Source organism: Dromiciops gliroides, chromosome 5 (assembly GCF_019393635.1).
Source record: "Dromiciops gliroides isolate mDroGli1 chromosome 5, mDroGli1.pri, whole genome shotgun sequence".
In the NCBI taxonomy this organism is placed as follows: Eukaryota; Metazoa; Chordata; class Mammalia; order Microbiotheria; family Microbiotheriidae; genus Dromiciops; species Dromiciops gliroides.
Genome location: NC_057865.1, coordinates 175,886,326 through 175,892,952, shown reverse-complemented (window position 1 = coordinate 175,892,952; position 6,627 = coordinate 175,886,326). Strand labels below are relative to the sequence as shown.

The 6,627-nt window shown below is 35.1% G+C and overlaps 1 pseudogene; it reads left to right on the top strand.

The window, feature by feature from the left end:
- Window positions 1–1,064: 1,064 nt before the first annotated feature.
- On the top strand, window positions 1,065–1,468 carry LOC122729514 (annotated as a pseudogene).
- The last annotated feature ends 5,159 nt before the right edge of the window (window positions 1,469–6,627 follow it).

Sequence of the window (6,627 nt, the reverse complement as noted above, 5' to 3'; positions counted from 1 at the left end):
AGTCCTTTTCCCTTTTCTATGATCTCTTTCAGATACAGACCTAGTAGTACAAACCTAATATTCTCAATGCATTTCTTGATGTTTTTCCTATTTTAATTGTCTGAGCCTCACCTGGTATAATTCAGGGCTCACTGCTTTGAAGAGCGAAACACTGACTAAATCCAGCTACTTATTGGACTTCATAAAATAAGTTCATGTTAACTCACAACTTCTAGTGTTATATTTATGAAAGTACTTCTGCTATATTATTAGAAAGAAGCTACAGTACATACTTGCAAAGACAGAACCCCAGAGTAGGCTGATTTTGATTAAATTATTACAGAACTAAAATTTAATTGAAATGAGAGAAGTAGACATTTTATTACATATAACTTTAAATAACCATAAATGTTTTTTAATAGTAAACATTTATATTTATAGTTTTAAGTTCCAAATATTATCCCTCCCTCCCTTTCTGCCCTCTCCTCTCCCTGAGGCTGTAATCAATCAGAAATGGGTTATACATCTACAATTATGTCAAATACTACCATATTAGTCATTTTGTATAAGAAAACTTGAATAAAAGAAAAGATGAAAGTGAGAAAATAGCATGCTATGAACAGAACAATGATCTGTTCAATCAACATCAGTTTTTTTCTTTGAAGGTGGATAATATACTTCATCATTAGTCTTTAGGATTTTCTCAGATCATTGTATTGCTGAGAATCATTAATTCATTCACATTTCTTCATCAAACAATATTGCTGTTTCTTATGCGCAATGTTCTCTTAGTTCTGCTAACTTCACTATACATATGTTTATACGTCTTTCTAGGCCTTTCTGACATCCTGCTTGTCATTTCTTATAGAACAATAATATTCTATCACCATCATATTCCCACAACTTGTTTAGCCGTTCCCCAATTTGTGGTAATTCCTTTGATTTCCAATTCTTAGCTCCACAAAAAGAGTGGCTATAAATACTTTTGTACAAATGCTATTTTTCTCTCTTTTGAGATGTCTTTATAACCATAAGTTTTTGCAGAAAATCCTTCCTGTTTAGATAAAAAGTAAATTGGCCTTTCTGCCTCCTCGATCATCATGGCTCCTGTGAAGAAATCTGTGATGAAAGGCGGCAAAAAAAAGAAGCAAGTCCTTAAATTTACCCTGGATTGTACATATCCTGTGGAAAATTGGATTATGGATGCTGCTAATTTTGAGCAGTTTTTTACAAGAACGAATCAAAGTGAATGGAAGGGCCGGCAACCTTGGTGGTAGGGAGAAGCACCATTGAGAGAAGCAAGAGTAAGATTACCATGACTTCAGAGGTGCCATTTTCTAAAAGGTATTTGAAGTACCTGACAAAGAAATACTTAAAGAAGAACAATCTTCGGGATTGGCTCTGAGTGGTGGCCAATAGCAAGGAGAGTTATAAATTATGGTACTTCCAGATCAACCAGGATGAAGAGGAGGAAGAGGAGGAGGATTAAACCCTCTTGGGTCTGGAAACATTTTATATATGATATTGAATAAAACCTAAACCAAAAAAAAAGTAAATGGATCCTTTTTTATTTTATTTTATTCTTCCTATTGAATTTAGTAAAGGTGCTCATAACTTTTTGTCACCTAGTCTTTTTCTCTGCAAATGTAAGGAGTCCTACACAAGGGGGCAGCAGTTACCCTTGATATTGTAGCTGCAATAATCTCAAGAAAAAGAATTGGGTGAAGATACAGTAGCAAAGGAGAAGTGCCAACAAGCTGTAACTTTGGGTTTCCTCTTTGATTTCATTTGATTTAATGTTCCTAAAAGGGCATGGGTTTGATTCCCCTCCAACCCCTCAATTTTCCTGTCTACCAACATAGGAGCAACAATAATAATAGAAATATATTTTATTCATGGCACTCAGTTTAACCCTGAAATGCAAAAGTGAAAATGTCTCAAAGGTCTTTTAGCTGATGATTTCTAGTCAATGACACAACTGCTGCCAACTGAAAAGAATGTTGGACAAGAGGGTGTTTTAAATGTGGGCATATTTTCATTATAAACTAGAACAAATCTAATAACTAATTTCACAGAAGTCTCTGGGCAGCTGTCAGGCACTTATTTCTTTGATATGCACCAAGATTACATAGATTTAAAGGATAGGAAAAGGATTATGATTTCACTGGCATAAAATATTCCCAAGTGAGGAAACTCCCTTATATCAGTGCAGGTCTGCACTTTCTCTGCAATTTATAGTCATAGAGAGTTGTCTAGAACTAGGTTTAATGACTTGCCTAGGGTGACAAAGCCAGAGACTGGACTTGAACTCTGATGTTCTTAACTACAAGACCAGTTCTTTATCCATCACCCCACTCTGCGTTTCTTAAAATTTGAAAAAGGAGTTTAAAAACCAAAGACTCTGTAAACCTTTATAAAACTCATACCCAGCCATTCATTTTTTCTTCTATGTTCATAATCATAATGTCCTGAAAAGGAGTAAAGGTCTAACCCAGCAAATCATTGGAAGCCTATTGACTTACTGAGTATACTAGGTTATACAAATAAGATATATCATTAGCAAAACAAATGTTTATAAAATCAATTAGTAGAGATAGCCACCAAAAAGCTTACTTAAATAATCAATGCTGTAAATACTGTGCCTCTGGAGAAAACTGCCAAGAGGTCTTTTTTAGCTGATGCTCCCCCAAACTGTCTTATATTGTGTGGTCTCCACTTCCTTGAACCCACACCTCCTCTACTACATACTTCAGAAGTAGCTGCTGCCAAGTAAACAGGCATAAGAGTTGATAATTTCATGATTAAGTTTATCTAGGTTTGTGCTCAAATGTCCAGATAAGAGCTGTTATTACCTTTGCCTTAAAAAGGAATCAGCATAGTGTCAAAGAATATGTGACCTTTGATCTCTGTTATGCTCATGTCTGATGAGGCAAATTTTAAATGGCCCAAGTTTGTAATTCTGCCCTTGAAAGTGTAATTAGTTATTAAATGACTTGTAATTATACCCCCCCCCAGTAGGAGAGCAAAACCCCCTAATAATAGGCTGGGACAGGTGGATAGGGGTGGGTTACGATCCCAGCCTTATGCTTGAAAAGTTTACTCTCGTGTGTCTAGTAGAATTATCCCACCCTCTATGCTATTAATAAAGAGACACCAAGAAAAACAAGAACATGGTCAATCACAAATGTTAGTAAGAAATAAGATTACCTCTGTCAAATTCCATCTTTCACAAAATTAAAAAAAATAATTAGATTTTTAAAAATCTCTTTTAGAGTACCAACCTAATAGTGGTATTGCTAGGTTGAAGAGTATGAATGGTTTTATAGTCCTTTTTTTTTTTCAGTTACTATTGCTAACTGTATTACCCTCCATCCTATTTCCTCCCCTTGATATTTACTCTATTTTCTATCTTCTTTCACCTTATCCCTCCTCAAAAGTGTTTCGATAATTACTGCCCCCTCCCCCAATCTGTAAAAGGACATAATTAGAAATGGGCACCCATCACAACCAGTTAAGGGTGTACTGGAACCAGATGGAACTGGCTCTCAAGAGCCAATAATTAAATTTTCAGTGTGAACATTTACACAACAGAAATTGGCAAATACTACAAACCAGGGCTTGATTTAATGTTTTGTTGATTGTCTAGACTTAAGAAAGTGAAGGAGAAAATGCTAATAAAGCAAATTAAACTGAAAAGTGTCACTTTTACATTTTTCCCCAGAAATCAGTTGCTAAACATTTACAGCATACCCATGAATCCAGCTGAAGAAGAAGGGTCTTCTGTTTTTCTCTTGGTATTCCAAGTATCAGAGAAAGTGCCCCTGATTTATTTAAAACAACAACATAGTCATACACTTCTCTAGTCTCTTTAGATGTCACTTTGAATAGTCTCCCATGAGACTTAAAGGGTTTAAAGAAGGTAACTACAGCTACCACTACCACCAACTGCCAAGGTCACATAGCTGCTCCATTTCTCCCCAGGAAACATTGCTATCTCCCTCTTCTGTCCTTGTCATCTGTCCAGAAAGCTTCAAAATTTTCACTATACAAAGGGGAAACCTTCCTCCAGTCCTGAGCTCACTTCAATTTCCTTACTTTCCAAGCTGGGGGGCCTGGGGGGTGGGGGGTGGGGAATACAATTCCTAAGGTCTTTGAGGCCAATCTAAGCTTTGCCAGCAGCAATTTAAAAATTAGTTATTTAAGCATATGCATTTGTGATATATTCATCATAGTACCCATGTACTCAGTAAATATTTTAAATATTAAAAATTTTTCATGTAAAAATAAGTTTTGCAAATATAATACAGATACAAATTTCAATTATGTAGCATGGATACCAATCTGTTGATGTAGCTGGTGTTTACACAATACACAATAATCATTTTAGCAAAGAAAAAAATTGATTCAGTAAAAAAGAAAGAAAAAGAAATGGAATGATGGACTTCATAGGCCAAAAAAAAGAAAAAAAATGGTCCTCAGACTGTCCAGAATTAAAGTAGAAGAGCTAGCTAGACAAAAAAGGAGAAGGGGGTGGGGAGGAGGAGAAGAAGAATTGATTAAATTAAATTTGGGGCTTAAAATTGAATTTAAAGTTTAAAAAAAACACCTAAAATGCTCTGAGTGATTTTATTTTTGTTATCCTCCAATGATTAGAGAGAGGAAGAAAGAAAGAGAATTTTTCAATTAGGAATGCATGAGCAACAAATGACCCTATTACTTTTATGGTCTTTTATGTATGTCTCCCTGGCTGTGCCAATAGAAACAGTTTTTGTAATCTTAGTGAATCTTGGTTAAGTACTAACAATTTCCAAAGGGGTAGGAGCTCCATTGCGGGGGAAATTCTTTTAAGGACTTTATAGAGAAGATACAGGAATTGTTACTGGGAAACTAGAGTTGAGGGTTCAGAAGTGAAGAGATTAACTACATAGAAAACAAGTACTGAGATTTCTATACTCAGTATATTATGGCCCCAGGATTCTCTTATGCACAGACACTCCCATTATTTAGTCCCTGTTTCTGTTGGTCCCCTATAAATGAGAGATCAAGATTACATATTGTCTTCCTGCAGGGCTTGTACGGGTTGCAAAGGAAACCATATATTAGTTTGAGAGCATCTAATCTCTCGTCCACATGAAATCCTTCAAATATAGAAAAAGAGTGGTCATGTACCTATCTAAGCTTTCTCTTCTATGGGCTAAATATCCCTATTTCCTTCAAATGTTCTTTATATTCGGGACCAAGACAAGGAATTACTGTTCCTGAGACAAGTTTTAGAAATTGTCTCCCTAGAGGCCATGGCTGAATTTGAGCTTTCACCTCAACCTAGGAAAACACAAAATAATTATCTATATAAGAAGGAAAGTAGAATTTCATGGTGTTCAAAAACATATACATTTATAAAGAACAAATTTTTATAATTTTTTCCTATGTGCTATATTTTAAGTACTTGCCTCTATTACCTATTGTCTTCAGTGTCTACTCTTAGTTGAAATTCTGTTCATAGGATATAGCTTCACAGGTCTTCACCATACTGATCAGTGTACTCCAAGAATATTATAGTCTATCAACTTGTCCTTTAAAATAGGTACAGAAATGAATAATTCACCCATGTGTACATAATGTGAAACTATTAGCTACCTTATACTTTTATTAATGTAGTATAAAATTTCATTGGTGTTTTAGGGAAAGTTATATCATACTGTTTGCTCATATGGAGCTTCCAGTAGGCAAAATCCCACAAGTTTTCTTCTCAATATTGTCAGTCCTTCCCTATCCTGATCACGTACTCTTTCTTTGAACCCAATGCAGGACTTTATATTTATCCATATTAAATGTAATCTTTTTAAATTCAGTTTATCACTTTTGCAGACCAAGACCCTTTGAATTACTGATTATGTCATCCAAAGAATTTATTGTCCTTTGTATGATTATGTATTTTGACAATAGAGAAGCATACAATCTTCATCTTTATGCAAGATGGTGCTAAAAAGGTTGAACAGTACAAAGATAAAAATTGAGTGCTCCACTACACTTTCCTACCCAGATTGACATCTTTTGGGTAAAATTTTTCAACCAACTATTAAATTCAGCCTACATTTCTCCATCTTGAAAACAAGGATATCATGACAGACTTTGGTAAGTATCTTGTTGAGCTACAGTCACTCAATTATCTATAACATCTCTATCTAGTAACCAAGAGTCAAAGAAAGTAAGTAAAGTTATTTTGGTATAATTTTTTCTTTATGACCATATGCTGAAATCTTTCAAGTATTCATTCATAAATCACACAATTTGTGCTGAGATGACCTGGACTCTATTACTGCCTCAGTTAATGTCCATGTCTCCTTCGGCAAGTCTCTCCACCACTCAGTTTCTTCAACTTAAAATGGAGAAGCTTGGGTTAGTTGATCTTTAAGGTCACTTCCAGTTTTAAATCTGTGACTCTGAAATCTCTCTACTAAACTAGGTAAAAGGGATCATAAATTTAAAGTTTGTTTTTTTGTTTTGTGTTGTTTTTTGTTTATTTGTTTGTTTTTTAGTGAAGCAATTGGGGTTAAGTGACTTGCTCAGGGTCACACAGCTAGTAAGTGTTAAGTGTCTGAGGCCGGATTTGAACTCAGGTACTCCTGACTCGAGGGCCAGTGCTCT